At 38.8% G+C, this 17,192-nt stretch overlaps 1 protein-coding gene across 1 annotated transcript in view; it reads left to right on the top strand.

Annotated features, from left to right (window-relative positions):
- The first annotated feature begins 278 nt into the window (after positions 1–278).
- LOC122806467 (proline and arginine rich end leucine rich repeat protein) overlaps positions 279–17,192 on the top strand; it is a 252,235-nt gene continuing 235,321 nt past the window's right edge. Inside the window, exon 1 of the mRNA XM_044076933.1 lies at positions 279–409. The gene's annotated coding sequence lies outside the window, so the exon portion shown is untranslated. The remainder of the gene's footprint in view (positions 410–17,192) is intronic.

Raw genomic sequence — 17,192 nt, 5'->3', positions numbered from 1 at the left:
AGATGTGAAAATCTGTTAAGAACCACATGGAATAAATTCAAAGAAGCTGGAAGCCTGATAAAGACACTATTATTGTTAATCTCCTGCAATTTTCTCCATTCATCCCTCCACCACCCCCACCCATCCTGAGCTCCCTCCTTTACAGAAAACTCTGAGGACTAGAATTGGAAAAGAGAAACAAAATCAAGTTAATGCAAACCACCGTGGTTACATGTGTGAAGAGAGAGAGAGAGAGAGAGAGAGAGAGAGAGAGAGAGAGAGAGGGAAGGGGAAGGGGCAGTGAAAGAAAGGGTGTGTGCATGTGTGTGTGAGTGAAAACGAGACAGGGAGAGAAAAGCATTAGGTCTTGGAAGTTACAGCAGCAAGGAATAGACAGAGGAAGGAAGGAAGAAAAGGCAGGTGGCAGCAGGTAAGATATATATATATATATTTTTAATTTGCTATACGCAATCAAACATTTATGGTGCTTGAAGATCAAATATACATCATTCTTTCCCAGTCATGCATGTATTTATAAGAATGAGACCCCCCCCAAAAAAAATTTATAAACTGATAGATAAAAAAAAAAAAACGTGTGGTGATAACCTCATTATTCCAACAAAAGTGTATTTTGAAAAAGCTAATTCTTTTAGAGGAAAGAAAATGCAGTTCCTAGCATTTCACTATACTGAGAATCAAAAACAGAACACACCCTTATGAAGATGCTAGAATTCATGCAGAATAAAGAAACGTAAGTTGACAGTACACATAATAATGACCCTTTCCTAATGAATATGTATATACATATTGAAAAATGTAGTACTCCTGTGTGCAAAGCTCTGTGAAAGAATTGTATTTACTAGAAATGGCTACATTAAAAGCATTTAAGTAAGTGACGCCTCTGGAAGCTAAGTTTTAGAGCAGAGCTTAGATTTTACCTTTCTTAGATGATGTATTTATTCAGAATATTAAATAGAAGGAAGTATTTCTCTTTCAAGTTTGTTCCTCACTTCAGTGGTATGATTTTGTGCAGATATATCAATGTATGCTGACATGAAAAACAAGAGTTATAAATATGAGGTTAGAATGACAAAAAAAGAATATACAAGGTTGCTGATTGTATGCTTCTAGCCTCATTTCTAGAATACAAGGAAGAATACTGAAGGGTGTAATTAAAATATAAAACTAAGTACTCCCACCCACTAGCATTTTTTTCTAGACTTGACCAGACACTGACTTTTTATCATTGTATTCACATATTTTACAGGGTTAAATAGCTGCTCTGAATTATAGTTTTTTTAGGATCTATATCACATAATCGTAAACTGAAAATGTCGAACATGAAAACAGCGAAAGTGCTGAAAACTCAAAGTTCCGTTTTTGAGATTGCAGTACAGTGAAGATTGGGATATTTGCCCTTTCCTCACTGTAGTGTGATCTCGGAGTTGGAATATATATTTAGCGGGGGGTGGGGCACGGCCCCCCACAATACAGAGTTCGAGTTTCTGTATATTTGCTCTTTTGAGCGTTTGACATTTTGCGTCTGTGATAATATGATATAGATGCTTTTTTTATTCATTCTTACATAAATTGTGTTCAATTCCCTCAAGTGGCACAACACAGCACTGTGAAAAGCAATATATTTTGGTTTAAACAAAATTGAGAGTGTTAACTGCAGAAACCAGGAGGTATGCATATTCATTATTTAGAAACTGAATTTTACTGCCTGGTTCCAATACTAGAACAGCAATCTAATATGAGCCAAATTCACTAATCTGTGATTAACCAACTAGGTTTAATGTGATAAATGATGTGCCATCCGGGTTGATATATGATTACTCAGAATCAGAATGTCTAAATCCTTAGTAGGTCTCTCTCATGAAGAGACACACACACACACACACACACACACACACACACACACACACACACACACACACACACACACACACACACAAACACACACACACACACACACACACACACACACACACACACACACACACACACACACACACACACACACACACATACTCAGACAAACACACACACACACACACACACACACACACACACACACACACACACACACACACAAAATCACATATACAAAACATTGACAATCCCAGGACTGCACAAAGCATGCATTTTTTGCATGGAGTTATTGCTGCATATATTTATGAGAGGTCGTGTCCCTACACCCCCATTCTTTTTAACTCCCTACTCCAATGTTGCATAAATATGCAGAAGAGGAAGAGGATGATAAACAATAAGTAGGATTCACCTTCTCCCATTCATTGTAATTAAAACTAAAAATCATTTCTGTAATTACTTTTAAATACTTGGTTAAATAACTTGCACATGTAAGCCAAGTAGTAAGGTAACAGTATGTCTATGTGCTGTTTATAATCATCTGCTTTCTAGAATACATAATATAGATGGAAAGTATATTATACTTCATGAGACATCTTTAAGATGCTACATACTCGCAGACATCACAAAATCAGACTTTATATCTCAGACTCATAAGTCTGCTTATGTGTTTGTGTGTGGGGGGGACATGTGCATACATCTATTTATTTATTTATTTATTTATTTATTTATTTATTTATTTTAAATGTTAAGCACTTGGACAGCACTGGCTTAAACTGATTCTGTGTGCAGTGATCCCATGAAGTTTGACTTTTCTACTGCTTAACACATTGTAGCTTACATACAATATCTGCTCATGAATGTCCAAGCAGGGTAGGATTTAATCATGATATCAATCTCAGCTGTTTGTTTAGGATGATTTTTAACTCTATTTATGTGGTCTTCATTTTGATTTGGTAACAACAGTTTTGCAATAACCTAACAAGTATACAGTTATTCATGTATTAACAACAATAATAATTACATCTAGAATGATGCATAAATATACCACTTGCTGGTCATCGTGTTGGTGAAATCAGTAAAATATGATCAGTGCAAAGTTTTAGTATAGAATCTAGGGAGCAGAAATATAAAGAAAATTGAAAGCTTTATATTCGGTTGATTCATAACAAGTGGTGCAGTTAAAATTACAAATGTATTAATACATTAATGTTTCTGACTATGTATGTTGTTATTACTGGAACAAAGTTCTACATGTTATTAATTATTATTAGGATCCTACTTACAGTTCAGCAACAATAGATAAAGCAAGTATTTGTCATTGATTGGCTAAAGATTACATTTTTTTCTCCAATTTTATTTTGTTTCTGCAAAACTGATTGTTTTAACAAAGGCAGCCTTTCCATTTAGGTTTGCAACATAATATTATATAGTAAATAAGACAGATACTATGTTTATGATGTGGTTTGAAGCATTTATTACATTAGTTACACATTCTAAAACTAGCACATATTTTCTGTGTTCCTGACTTATACCATCAGTGGAACTACTCAAAAAATCAAAAAAAGTGCACATTGTGAACAATGGCATAGCAGATGGCTGTTTTGAATATAGAAAGCAGTTACTTCCCAAACTTGAGAAATGACTCTGTACTGGAGCAATACAGACCACCAGTCTGTTAATTATTTCACCTCATTGCAAAACAGTATTACAATGGAGTAGTACAATGCTGGAAATAAGATCAGATGCTGATGTCTGCTCATTTACCAGTTGATGGCTATACTGAAATAAGACCAATTGCAGGGATGCTTTTAGATTACTGATGGCACAGAAATCGCTGTTGCACCTTCAGAGAAAGCCAATGCAAATGCATTGTAACATATAGGAGATGGCTCTGATCTTTGGAGTTATTAGATAAATGCATTGTTTTGAAAACTAACCTGGCGATTTGGAGACCAGAAAAATGTATGTTATCAAGGTTATAATGGTGAATAATTTCCGAAATGAACTGAAAATACAAAAAAGTCAGTCACTATGCTTTGCAGAACATACTAATTTCATGAAGAGTTTTACAAAAATTCTCTTGAGGTTTTACATAATAATAATAATAATAAAAAAAATAAAATAAAATAAAACTTCTTCTCTCAGCTTATTTTGACTTTCCACCCCATCCATATCTAAACTCCTTGTAATGAATGTCACTTTGAAACACAATCAATTTGTTTCAGAGACCCATGTCATGTCAGCAATGAGTACATTTCCAAACAATGAAATGACCCTTAAATAAAGATAATGTTGTATCAGCAATGAGTACATTTCTAAACAATGGAATTATCCTCAAATAAAGATAATGGTCCTTTTTGTATTTCATCATCTTCCTACAATCAGAACAAATGGTCCACAAACCCTTCTGCATACCAGCCCAAACACCGCAGCAGTGTTAAAATATCACCCTTCTTCCATGCCCTTATTCTATGGAACGATACATACGTCTTCTATGACTGAAGAGCTATCATCTGAATACTGGAAGGTGCCTTCACAATTGTGTCTCGATTTTGCATTACTTCTTGTGAAGCTTTCTGAGGTAAATGGTAATGTCTTGTGCATTATTACAACCATACTGCAGATGCTCATTATGCTGTCAGTGGAGACCCAGCTTATAGACTATGCTAAAGACAATGTGTAGTTCCATCTTAACATGTGGCTTTTTAGGGCAAAGGAAATAACCCATCATTAATGTGGGCTGGTGCAGTGGTGCAGCAGTTGACATTGTTGCCTCGCAGCAACAGGTCTCTGCTTCGATTCTTGGCTGAGGTGCCTTCTGTGTAGAGTCTGCATGCACTCGCTGCATTTGCATGGGTTTCCTCCTGGTGCTCCAATTTCTTCCCACTTTCCAACGACATGCATCTGGAACATTTCTCCATGGGCCTCCATGGAAAATAGGCTCTGTCCAAGTCGGAATTTCCTGGTCAACAAATGTTAAATAAAAATAAAATAAATTAATGAATGGGGTAGGACCCTAAAATGACAATGCAAAACATCTGGTTGAGCTCAGTTAAAATTTGCCAAAGTTAAGAGTTTGCATTATATTTGGTGAAAACTTGTTCATAACATTTTGGTAAAATGATCCTTACTATAGTATTCAGTTTCATTGAGTGATCAATTAAAAATGATTACAGTACAAAGTATGACTTTTAAACTGTTATTTATGAATGAGGCATAAATAAGGTGTGAACTACAGTCTGTAGGATTTTAGCCCTTCACTTTTTGTAAGATATATGTTTAGGAACAGTTTAAGTCACCATATCTATTTTCTAACAGGAAAGAAATGGTTGCACTAACATGCTTAACTGTCTTATAATGATGATGCCAATATACTAATAAATCCATTATCAGAGCTTAAAGTTTAACTTGAATTAAGTCACAAGTAAAACAGCTGTGTTCAGTGAACAAAAATAAATACTTTTAGTCAATAAAATTTACAGAATTTGGAATAACATTTTCTCATGGTTTTCTAAATTAAAAATGATAAAGCTATTAAGATGCCACAACAAATTCTCATGATGCTTGGGTTTACCATCTCAGAAATGCAGATATGGATTTGTTCCATAATAGCTAGTGCTAGAAGAAGTTTTATACTTCATTTGGTTTGCAAATAACAATTTCTTTCTTATTGCCACTCCATTTCTGTCCAGCATGAGGTTTAAGAATTTTGTCCATCAACTAATAGAATGCTGCAGGTGCTTTGAGGAGGCCAAAAGGCAGAACTCGGTAATGGAAGAGTCCATCTGGTGAGAAAAATGCCATTTTCCTTGCCTTATGAAGCTAGTGAAATCTGCCAATAGCGCATGGTTAGGTCCAAAGCACACAGAAACCATCCCTTTTCTATTTTTTCAATCCATTAGGATCATGGGATATGAATCATCTTTAGATATTTAATTTTCTGAAAGTCACTTAAAACCCATTTAGGTCTAGTGGGCTTGGGGACCAGTAAAACAGAGCTATTTCACTCACTCAGGAATTTTATATAACCTCAAGTCTGTGTACTTTTCTGTACTGCTTTTCTAACTGCTTGGGTTTAGGGTGTGGTATTTAGTACATTTTCATATTTACTCTTGCATCTGGCACAATTTTTACATTGTGACAATTTGTTCAGTCAGACAACTCTGAAATATATTTTTATTTCTGAGTACAAACTGACTTCTTTTTCTAAGGCATTAATAATGTGTCATCTATACTGACTTTAGAACATACTGTGTGTGTGTGTGTGTGTGTGTGGGGGGTTAGCTTTCTCTGTAAACATACTTACTGCAGAAAATGTAGTTTTTCTTAAGAGTCCCAGAACATTTCTGTGGTATAACTGTCCTCATTTCCTTTTTTACTCCACTTGTGCTTTTAAAAATTTCAAGAGGTCCTTGCCACTTTGTAAGAAACTTTTTTCAATGGGTGGTACTAAAAGAAGTACTTAAATCCCTGTTTTAAATTCTCTGACATAAACAGTTTTGTTATATGTCCACTATTGTGACTTCTGTGTTCATATTATATATTCTTGTACTATAGGAATTATCATCCTTAAACTGTCATGCAGGTCTGAAAAATGCTCTAAATCACCTGTAAAGGGGGCTTTTTTTCCTCCTTACATGTTTATGTTGCTATATCTAGCTAGCCTCAGGGATGTCTATCATGGAAAATTTGAAATGCTGGGAATCCAGTTGAGGATTTGACTATATAGCTATCTTTAGTTGTTTCATTTCAAAAGTAACAGGCAGAGCTGATACATTACTCTGGACATTAAATGGATGCCTTGGTCAGTAAGAATTTCCAAGGTTCATAGGTTCATAGCTGTGTACTATGCTAATGGCCCTGAAGCCTTTACATGCCTAGCCCATAGAAGTGCTCTGGCATCGTGCCACCCGACGTTAGTTCCCAGTGCCTCTATCAAGTACAACCACTGGAGTGATCCCCAGGGTGAACTTTCGATTACCCATCCACTCATCAAGATTTCTGTTGAAGAGGGCCAGTAAAGTGCTCTGCTTGACATGTATGAGCATGAAGTTGAGGTCTCTGGAGTGTGTGGTGTAGAGGGATTGAGATTTCTTTAGATGTAGCATTTCTAACAGAGCTGGGTCAGACATGGCTTTTTAAGTCAAGCAGAGATCGCCTCTAAGTAGGCGATATGAGACAGAGACTAGCTGGAGTCATTTGAGTCTGTCCATGTAAGACATGTGTTTAATGCCTAGGATCATCTTTGTGTGGTACTTCTGTGGCCTCTCCAGTTGTTGCATGTGTCTAGTGAGATACATGACAAATGGGGCGGCATTATACTCGATGATTGGTCTAATGAGGGAAGAGTAGAGAGAGACGATGACCTCTTTCTTTCTGGATGCAAAACCCTTGGCAATGAGATGTGCCACATAGAAGGACTTTCTGACCACAGTGGCAATATGGTGGTAGGAGGAGAGGTTGCTGTTAACCTGCATCCACAGATCTCTTATAATGCCTTCAGTGTTCAATGGGCTCCCATCGATGTGGTAGTTAGTGGGAACTGAGTTTTTACCAAATGGGATGATGATGCATTTTTTGGCATTAAGCTTAAGGTCATTGGTCTCAGTAAGGCCTTTCTGTAGGATCTCTGCATCACTCAGGGAGTTAATAATGGTTCCCAGCTTGCAGTCATCTGTGAATTTGGTCACCCAGAGTCCCTTTGTGTTGGCCTGAACTTCTGAGAAGTAGTTGCTGAACAGGAGAGGACCAGGACCGATCCATGTGGGACTCCACTTGTGACTGGTTGGCAGTCTGACTTGGAGTTCACTACTTTCACACTGTGTGTTCTATCTGTGTGCCAGTTTGTAACCCACCTAGTGATATAGGGGTTGATGCCTAGTTTGAGGAGTTTATCAATAATTCCTGAGTGAGGAATGGTATCAAAGACCTTGGCCAGATTGAGGTAGACTATATGCATTGCCTTACCTTCATCTCCAGCCCTGGTGACTTACTCAAAGAAGTCAACCAGTTTGAGCAGGCATTATCTCCCTTCCACAAAGACAATCTGCGTGGGGTCCAGAGTTTGGAGAGTTCCTATATCTTTGTTAATCAGGACCATGATGATGTGCTCCATAGCTTTAACTATCAGACTCATCAGGCCAATGGGGCGATAATTCCCAGGGTCTGTAGTCACTCCCCCTTTATGGAGAGGGATGACTGTAGCAGTGCGCCATTCGGTAGGGACAAAGCCTGAGGTGAGGCTGTGTCTGAACAGGACGCACAGATATGGTGCCAGTTCACTTTGTAGTTCACGTAGAACACAGCCAGGAATATTACTGGGTCCCATGGAAGCTGTATTCTTGGCCTTGGTAATGCAGCTTTATCCTGGGTTGCAGTAATGCTGGGTGCCTGGCATTCTTCCGATATTGTGATTGGTCTTTTAGGGGGGAAAAAGTGGTGAAGTTGGCACTGAATCTGTCAGCCAGTATGTTGGCAATATCTGTTGGTTCAGTATATGAGGTACCATTGTGCAGTAACTCAGAGCAAATCTGGGTATTGCCATGTAGGTTCTTGATATAACTATAAAAGGCTTTGTGATTGTTTTTAGTGCCTGCTGCAATTCTGCCTTCATAGCTGGCTTTAGAGGATTTGATGAGGGATCTCAACTTTTTGTTGAGGCCAATAAGGGAGTTTTTCCAGTCTTGGGGCTTCACCTTTTTCTGCAACAATTTCTTCCTTCTGTTGTAGAGTTTACTAATGGCAGGGGACCACCAGATTGGCTTCCTTTTTTGGAGGAGAGCATATTGGTTCTGTTGGGTATGGCTAGTTCCATGCATTTACGTACATGTTCATACAGTGCATTGGTGTATGATTCGGCAGTCATGCAGCTATTTTCCATTGGCATGGGTGCCATGAAGTTAGCCACCTCTGATTTTAGGAGTCCAAAATCAGCTTTGGAAAAGCTTTTCGTGGTGGTTACCTTTGCAGGGGGAGTGGGTGAGATGTGGATTTCCATGGTGATTAGTTTATGGTCGGATATGACCAGGGAAGGATTGACTATTGGTGTAGAGCAATGGTCGCCCATGTTAGTAATAACATGGTCAAGGATGTTGCTTCCTCTAGTGGGGATCAGAATGAGCTGGTCCAGGGCATTAGAACTGATGAATTCCAAGAAGTGTTGGGCCAATGTATTGGTGTTTGAGTAGTTTTCCCAGTTGATGGAGGGGTAGTTGAAGTCTCCTAGTATGAGAGTGTTGTGTTGGACCTTGATAGATTCCAGAGTGCTTAGGAACATGGAGTGAGAGTCTAGGGACATGGATGGGGACTTATAGCAGGCAATGACCTGGATCACAGTCTTAGCCACTGTTATTTGTACCTGAAGTATCTGAGATGCATTATGCTGGGCTACTAGTCTGGAGGTATGCATATCCTTCGGTCCATGTTTCTGGGCCGAAAGGTGTGGAATGAGTTATAGCCTGGTAGCGCAGGGGTGCTTTCTGCTGATTTAAACCAAGTCTCTGTTACAGAACAAATATCGATGTTCTCCTTTGAGGAGTGTTTCGAGCGAGTGCATCTTGAGATTTAGACTTCTAGCATTGAGCAGCATGACCCTCACATTGCATTTATTTATAGCTGTTACACTGATAATTTGTTCTTTGGACCACTGCCTAAAAAAGGAACTATAGGGGTGGCAAGAGCCTTAGCCAGTACACGGAAACTCATGGTTGACAGATGCAGGCCATCTATGGCAAAGCATCGAGGTCTGTCAATCATGTGATCACAAGCAGACAGAAACTGGAACCCCTTAGACTGACACCAGAAACTTAGTCAATTGTTGAAGTCAATCATTTTTTGTTTGTACTGCAGTATCATTCTGGGTGATGGTAGGATGCTGCTCAGGGCTAGTGTCATACCTGCCTGGGCCACACAATATGAGAGCTCCACCATGTCTCTTTTTATGTAGTTCAGGGAGGTGCATCTCAGGTCATTCACACCCACATAGACAATGACAGAGTCATACTTGTACTTGTTTTGGAGTGATCTGAGTGCGTGTCTTATGTGTCGAATTCTGGCATCTGATAGACATCTGACTATTACCTTCTCCTTATTCAACCTAGTGAATGGGACATCTGTGTGCCTTACTATTGAGTTACCTATGATTAGTGTATTGGGCAAGGTATTTAGCCTTAGGGGCTTAGGTTGAGGGGCACACTGTGGAGGTGAGCTATGTGTCCTGTGGTTTGTGCTGTGTTGTGGTGGTTGAGTGTGTTTCTGTCTTGGGGGTCTCTGCTGTTTAGGTAAATTTCTATTGAGTTCCTCCGTGAAGGTGGGTGTGTGGTTTGTATTTTTATGTGAGAGCTGTGATAGTGGGTGTTCTGGAGGGCTATGTGTTCCATGTAGTGTGGTGCAGGTGTTGACTTCTCCTCTTGACCAGCTAGTCTGATCTTGGCTGAAGAGTGCATAGTTTCCAATTTGGTGATATATGTGCATATTTCACAAGTCTGAGTGTTGGGAGGTAAGAGGAGAGGGTTGTCTGTGTACATAAGGCAATTGCTACACTGCCTCAGAATGCCCAAGTGCACCAGGTTAATAGAAGAAAGCAGAGGGAACTGCCCTTTAATCATACCAAGAGGGGTGGTCATAACTAGTAAGTAGTGGAGCTATTTGCATGAAGAATGATTAGTGCTGATGGCTCTTAGGTATTCTATAATAATTGCTACAAAAACCTGTTGAAGTGCAAAGTGATTAGGCTATTTGAAGTACAAGAGAGAAAGAACTAGCAAGATCTAAGGGAAAAGCTGAAGAGCAGACCAGACTTTCTGGCATCAGTAATAGTTTTCCTCAGCTCTGAGCGGAGCTTAAACACGCACAAACCTGCACAAACATGAGCGTTTAAACCAGAAAGTTGAAAGGGATGGAAAAAATGCCCAGACATTCAATAAACTACAATTTCTGGACCAGAAACCACTCCTCTTGTGGTAGAAAGGTTACCTAGTGCTTACCACTCTCGCTGAAAAGCCAGAAGGCCTCCCTTCAACACAAAAAGGCTTAGGGGGCTCAGAAGCTTACAAACAGTCCTGTATATGGGGGAATTCATTTGTAGAAAACAGCCTTTTGTGATGCCCTTTGCATTAGTTCTTATAGGTACTGCCTCAGGAAAGTCTGTTGCATGATCAACAATTACCAGAGATACTGATGTCCCTCACTCACTTTTACAAGTGAGACTACAATGCCTACTGATATTCTTTCAAACAGGACTTGTATAATGCATAAGGGTATCATAGGTATCTTAACCCTTGGTTAGGTGCTGTCATTTGACATTCTCAGCAAGCTTTAAAACAATTTTGTATGTCTTTCATAAGACCAGACCAGCAAAATCTAATTAAAAAAAAACATATTTTGTCTCACCCATTTCTAAATTACCATTCAACAATGTATTAATAAGCTAACTTCATCACAAGTATTCCAAAAGGCCTTGGGAGGAATAATTAGCTCAGTATCTTTTCTTTGACTATTGCTATCCTGTAGAGCAAGCTCTTTCTTTGGTCAAAATATGGATATGAAGTAGTGCCTTTCCATTCCTTTCGTTCCCCATCTACTTTTGCTATATTCGTAAAAGCTCATCTTAGTGTATTGTCACCCCACTGGGGTTTCTCGAACTTTAAATGGCTTATCTGGAGGTCAGCCAAGTCAGCATCACTTGTATAAGTATTCTGACATGAACTGGAGGCTGTGGTCTCTTCGTCTAAAAATACAGTTACAGGCTTTTCTTCATCTGGTTCATTCTCATTCTATATGAACGGGTACTAGCAGTTCCCTTTAATTTCAAGTCTAAATTATTTGATGGAGTAACTCTCTTCTTTGTGTTAGCATGTGGAAGATCAGTAATTGCTCAATTTCTCCTTTGCCCTTTTTCTTCTGCTTGACATTAACTCATCTCCTCTTCAGTTTCTACATACCATTTTCCTTAAAGTATTCCTAATCGTGGGCTCTTCATTGTCAGTTTTTGAACTGACATATTTTATTATTTAAACAACTGGAGTCTTTTGGCAGAACTAAGCATCAGATTTTTCTAACCATTCCACCCAGAGTTAAATATTAGTTTCTTCTGCATTTTCTAGTTGAGTGTCTTTCCCTTTCGATGGTTATGTATTTCTGGCAATATATGCAAATGGACTTTTCACCATAACTTGCATACCTCTTTGAATTAGGAAGAGTCTGACCAAATTATCACATAGTGCATTAAGTTAGACTCTAGGGTTACTGGTCATAACACTTTGTCTATACTGATTTGTATCTCTACCCCACTTATTGGGTTCTTTGTCTTCATGTACAGATATTACTTCAATTTTCTTTTTATTAACTGCTTCATGCTTGCAGGCATATTGTGATATAATTAATGTAATCATGCACCTTGAGTCCAGCAACCTTTCCACCTTCCAACACAATATTACATTTAACAAGCTTAGTAACAAGCACAGCAGCAAAAGGTAGACTGTACAGCACTAGTAATTAAAGGACGAGTATTATTTCATATGCATGCTTCCAGGTAAAGCTTGGTAACTGGGAGTAATGATTAGTACAGATAATAGTATTGCTGTTTGTAACTGAAGTATTTTATTGTGTGTCTTTTTCTAGAAGATTTAAAACAAAGCAGCTAAGATGTCAGCAATGTTTCTTTTCTGTAGCCAAACAAACTTTGACAAAGGTTAAGTATTAATACTTGGTGCATAATGGTTGGTGAAAATTCAGAGCTTTGCTTTAACTAATTATACATCTAACACATCACTATATGTTTGAAAGCCTCCTCACTGTGGGAATTCTGAAAAAAAGTGTCAGCTTGTATTTGTGGAAAAAATAGATAGATATATTTAAATATGGAAATGTATGCAGAGCAGCATTGTGGTCAGTGGAAAGACCTTTGCCTCGGAGCAGATGGACAACATATATTGCAAATGCACAAGCAAAAGAACAATGTCTCAGGAGCTCCTAGGAGAAAATTGCACTGAAGATACAAAAGGCATACATTTATTTACAGACCTACTTCAAGTAAAAGTTATCTGAGTTTAATCAGTTTAGTTGTTTTGTCTCCCCTCATGTAGGGCGTGGTAGAATTTCTTATTCTGGGCTCTCTGTGAGAAGACAATTTGCAGCAAGCAGAATGCATACCTTTTGCCCATACTATGATCAGTAATGTATGTTATTAAGCCTGTTTTGTACACAACTGGCAGCCAAATTACAGCTGCCCAACCTCCAGATCAAATGGTAGCACTGATCAGATCTGGATCATGGTCAAATGGGGCTCTAGGCAGGGTAAAGGATCAGGGACCTCCTATATATGCAGCAGCATACCCCGGCTACAGCCCCACTGCAGCCATTTCAGTGTCCCATTACTTGGTTATTTCTCCCCATTTCCTATAAACACTTTTCAAACATGTTGTTCTTTAAGTCTACAATGATTACGGATATTTGGATTTAATTTGAAACTTTTATTTAAAATTTTATAGCACAGCACTGACATTTGCTAAACAAAACAATACAGTCTCACAATGAAAACAGACTTAGCATGAACAATAATAAACTTCTCTGCCCTTGAAACTCACATTCAATGAAACTGCATTGAAACCCACATTCAAAGAAAATGCAGCTGGCAAGTAGTAGTTAAAGTATATTTTTTGGCTATTTTCAAACCATAGGCCCCTTGCACACATTTTAGGACAATGCAGACATGCATGTGTTGTTTGATTCGCCTTCCTGATTGTATTAAATTATATTCCTTGTATAATACCACAACACTTTTTAGTATATTCCTTATATAATACCACACCACTTTTTAGAGTGAGGTTTTTTTTTTAATTTGTAGTTTTGAACTTTTTTCAGTAAGCAATGAATCAAAATGTATGAATCAATAATGACAAAACTGCTCATTTTAGATCATTCCAGCTATAAAAGGCCACTAAATATCAATCAATATGCACAACCTCTGCAGAAGTAAAAGTTATCTGAATAATTCTATTACATTAAAAAAAATGGTCAACTACAATAGGGAATAGGCAAACCGACAACAGGTTCATAGTTACTAGGCATCTCACCCCCACCCCATCCTTGGTAAGAATTATACAGTATCAGCAATAAATCTACATGCAGAACATGTAGACAAACATGTGGGTGTAGAACACTCAGCCTTCTTCAGCAAAAGCAAGTATGCTACCTGTCGTGCTACCAACACTGCTTTAATTCTACAGCACAGTGATGACCATTTGCTAAACAAAACAGTTGCACAATGAAAACAGACTTAGTTTTAGCAGCATGAGCAGCAATAACCTTCTCTTCACTTCCACAATTCCTTAAAATGCACTTTGAGTAGTCAGGCTCTTGTCTCCTGTAAAGAAGATACAGGGTTTGAGCCTGAGCAATTTAACCAACCTGCCATCCCTATCTATGGCATTACACAAACCTTACAGTTGGAATGTTTGGTACTTTGGCAGGCAGAAGCCATAAATTCTGAGCAGGCAGGATTCAGAAGCAAGCAACAGCAGGCATTTGTGCATCGATGCACGCATAGACGCAGAAGATGTTCTTAAAGAATGACTGCCCTTAAAGAAGAGATTAAATTGTAACTGTTATTCTAAGCCTATTCTAAGCACTTGGGCTTCAGGCCAATTGTTATACATTAAGAAGGTATGTAGTCTACACTCTTGTGGCAGGACAGATAGCTAACATCCTTCTAAGTTGGGAGTTGCAGGTTGAAGGCTTAGTGTGTCTATATAAAAGTGTCTTACTTCTGGTTCATGCACTTGGGCTTCAGGCCAGTTATTTCACATTAAGAGAGTTTGTGGTCTACACTCTTGTGGGAGGAGAGGGTAGCTTCTGCCCTTCTGAGCTGGGCAGATACTAAGAAGATTGTCACCATGCACATCTCATCCCAGCAACGGTAGAAGGAATTTTTTGCCTGCTTATTTGAACTGTATTTTTTCGGAAATTGTTTGTTTGCTGTAGCATAGACTAGATTCAAATTTACTGAATCTAGTTCTGTTTGTATAACTTGAGCACTATACCGGGCCATTTTTTGATGGAGAGGATTCCCATACACCCTAGTGGCAGGAGTGTGCACTTAGAACTTATTTGATTGAAGGTTTTTGGAACAGGGCTCAGTTTTGAGCTTTTTAATTGGTTAATTTGTTTAAATCTGTTTGTTCTTGTTTGCTACATAAGCACTGCATTTGCATGGATTTGCGCTTGTTTGCTAATTGAGTACTGCAGAGCAGTGGTGGGCACCATTGATCAATATAGAGGCAAACACGTCTGCCTGCAAATTTTCCCTTAGTACACTGCTGGTGATCCATTGGTGAGTTTTTGCAATTGTCCCTCACTGACTGGTGATACATTCAGCAAAGCTCCAGAAGTACCTACAGAGATCCATCCCATTAGCCCTTCATGTTTTTTTTCCACTTTTCCTGTCCTCTACTACTTTACCTGGCCCTTCCTGTCCTTTTCCTGTTTTCAGACCACATTAACTTACCTAGCATTATGGATGGACAATTCCCCACAGTTTTTCCAGCCAGCCTGTTCGACATGGGCATCCTGAGGCAATGTAGCAATTGCCTCATGTTCACTGACAACCCACTTCTTCTAGTCCACACAAATTCATTATGTGAGAGATGCATCTATATCAAGAACCTAGAATACAGGCTCTCTCACTCACCAGTCAGTTCATCTGATACTAAGAAGATTGTCACTATGCACATCTCATCTCCTGCACCTACCAAATGAACAATACATAAGTCTACAGATGCAGAGGTACTTACCAGAAGCTTACCTAAGCATCAGAGATCTCCAAAAACACAAACACAATTGATGGAGTCACATAATACATCTTCTGCAGAACAAAGTACACATAATATACCACATACCAGTATCTCACCAGTTAAGCCCCTAAGGCATAACACAATAACAAACATCTTAGTCATAGTCGACTCAAGTGAGACAAACATATATCCCTCTTATAAGGTTGGATAAAAAAAAAGTCACGGTCAGCTGTCTTTCAGGTGCCAGGATTGGCCACATCACACATACACTCAAGTCTCTCAACAACAGGCACACTTATGTTTCCGACGTAGTCCATGTTGGTGTGAACGACTTTAGTTGTACCTCACTGGACTATATGAAGAAAGACATGACTGAGCTCTTTGATTATGTGTCTCAGGCAGGTATGTCCCTAGCCATAAGCAGCATTTTACCTTTGCCTAGGAAGATACCTCAATACCAATAAAATATGATTGACTTCAACAATTGGCTTAGCTTCTGGTATCATTCAAAGGGGATCCAGTATCTGTCAGCCTAATATGACATGGTCGGCAGACCTAGATGCTTTACCATAGATGATTTTCTATCTGTTACCCCTGAGATTTCAGTTACTGCCTAAGGTTCTTTCCACCCCCATAGTGCCTTTTTTAGGTAGTGTGACAAGAGCAAAATTTCCGACATAAAAATTCCCTTTGAAAACAACCTCAAAGTTATGCTGTTAAATGCTAGGAATCTAAACCAGAAACTGCACTCACTAGAAGCAGTTCTCACCTTGGAAGATGCTGACATTTATGCAGTCACTGAGACCTGGTTTAAGGCTATGGAGACCAGTCCAGCTATACCAGGTTATATTTTCCTCCACACGTTCAGACCACAAACTGATGGCATGAGAACTAATGGGGCAGTGTATCAATATTCCTTAAAGATAAATATACCTTTACATTGGGTAAACAGCACAATTCCTTTGAATTACTTCAGGGGCAATTAACTGTATGTAAGACCCCTCTTCAGGTCATTGCCAGTTATAGGACCCCCTGCATGAATCAAGACATCCACCACTCAGCCTACTTGAGTCAATCAAGATATAACCAAAAACCCTGGTTTTGAGTGACTTTAAATATCCATCCATTGACTATGTTCATAGGTTCATAGGTACATACTAGACTATTGGCCCTAGGGCCTATATAAGCCTAGCCAAAAAGGTACTCTGGCTTTCGTCACCCAAGAAAATTATTTTCCTGTGCCCCTGTTGAACAGAGCCACAGAGGTGATCCCTGGGGTTAATTTCCTATTTCTCATCTAATCATCAAGATTTTTCTTGAAGAGTGCTAATGAGGAGCTTTGTTTGATATAGATAGTTAGTTTGTTCCAGAGTATGGGAAGTCTCTGGTACAGGAATCTATCCCTCCAACATGTTCTGTTTATTGTGGTGACAAGGTTTAGGTCCCTAGAAAATGTAGCTCGGCGGGATTGGGATTTCTTTAAATGGAGCATGCCCAACAGCTCTGGGTTTGACATAGCTTTGTATGTTAGGCAGATATCGCCTCTGT

This window comes from Protopterus annectens, chromosome 7.part0 (assembly GCF_019279795.1).
Source record: "Protopterus annectens isolate FY-2018-M chromosome 7.part0, PAN1.0, whole genome shotgun sequence".
Lineage (NCBI taxonomy): Eukaryota > Metazoa > Chordata > Ceratodontiformes > Protopteridae > Protopterus > Protopterus annectens.
Note: the sequence above shows the minus strand (reverse complement) of the source record. Positions and strands in the feature narration are given on the sequence as shown.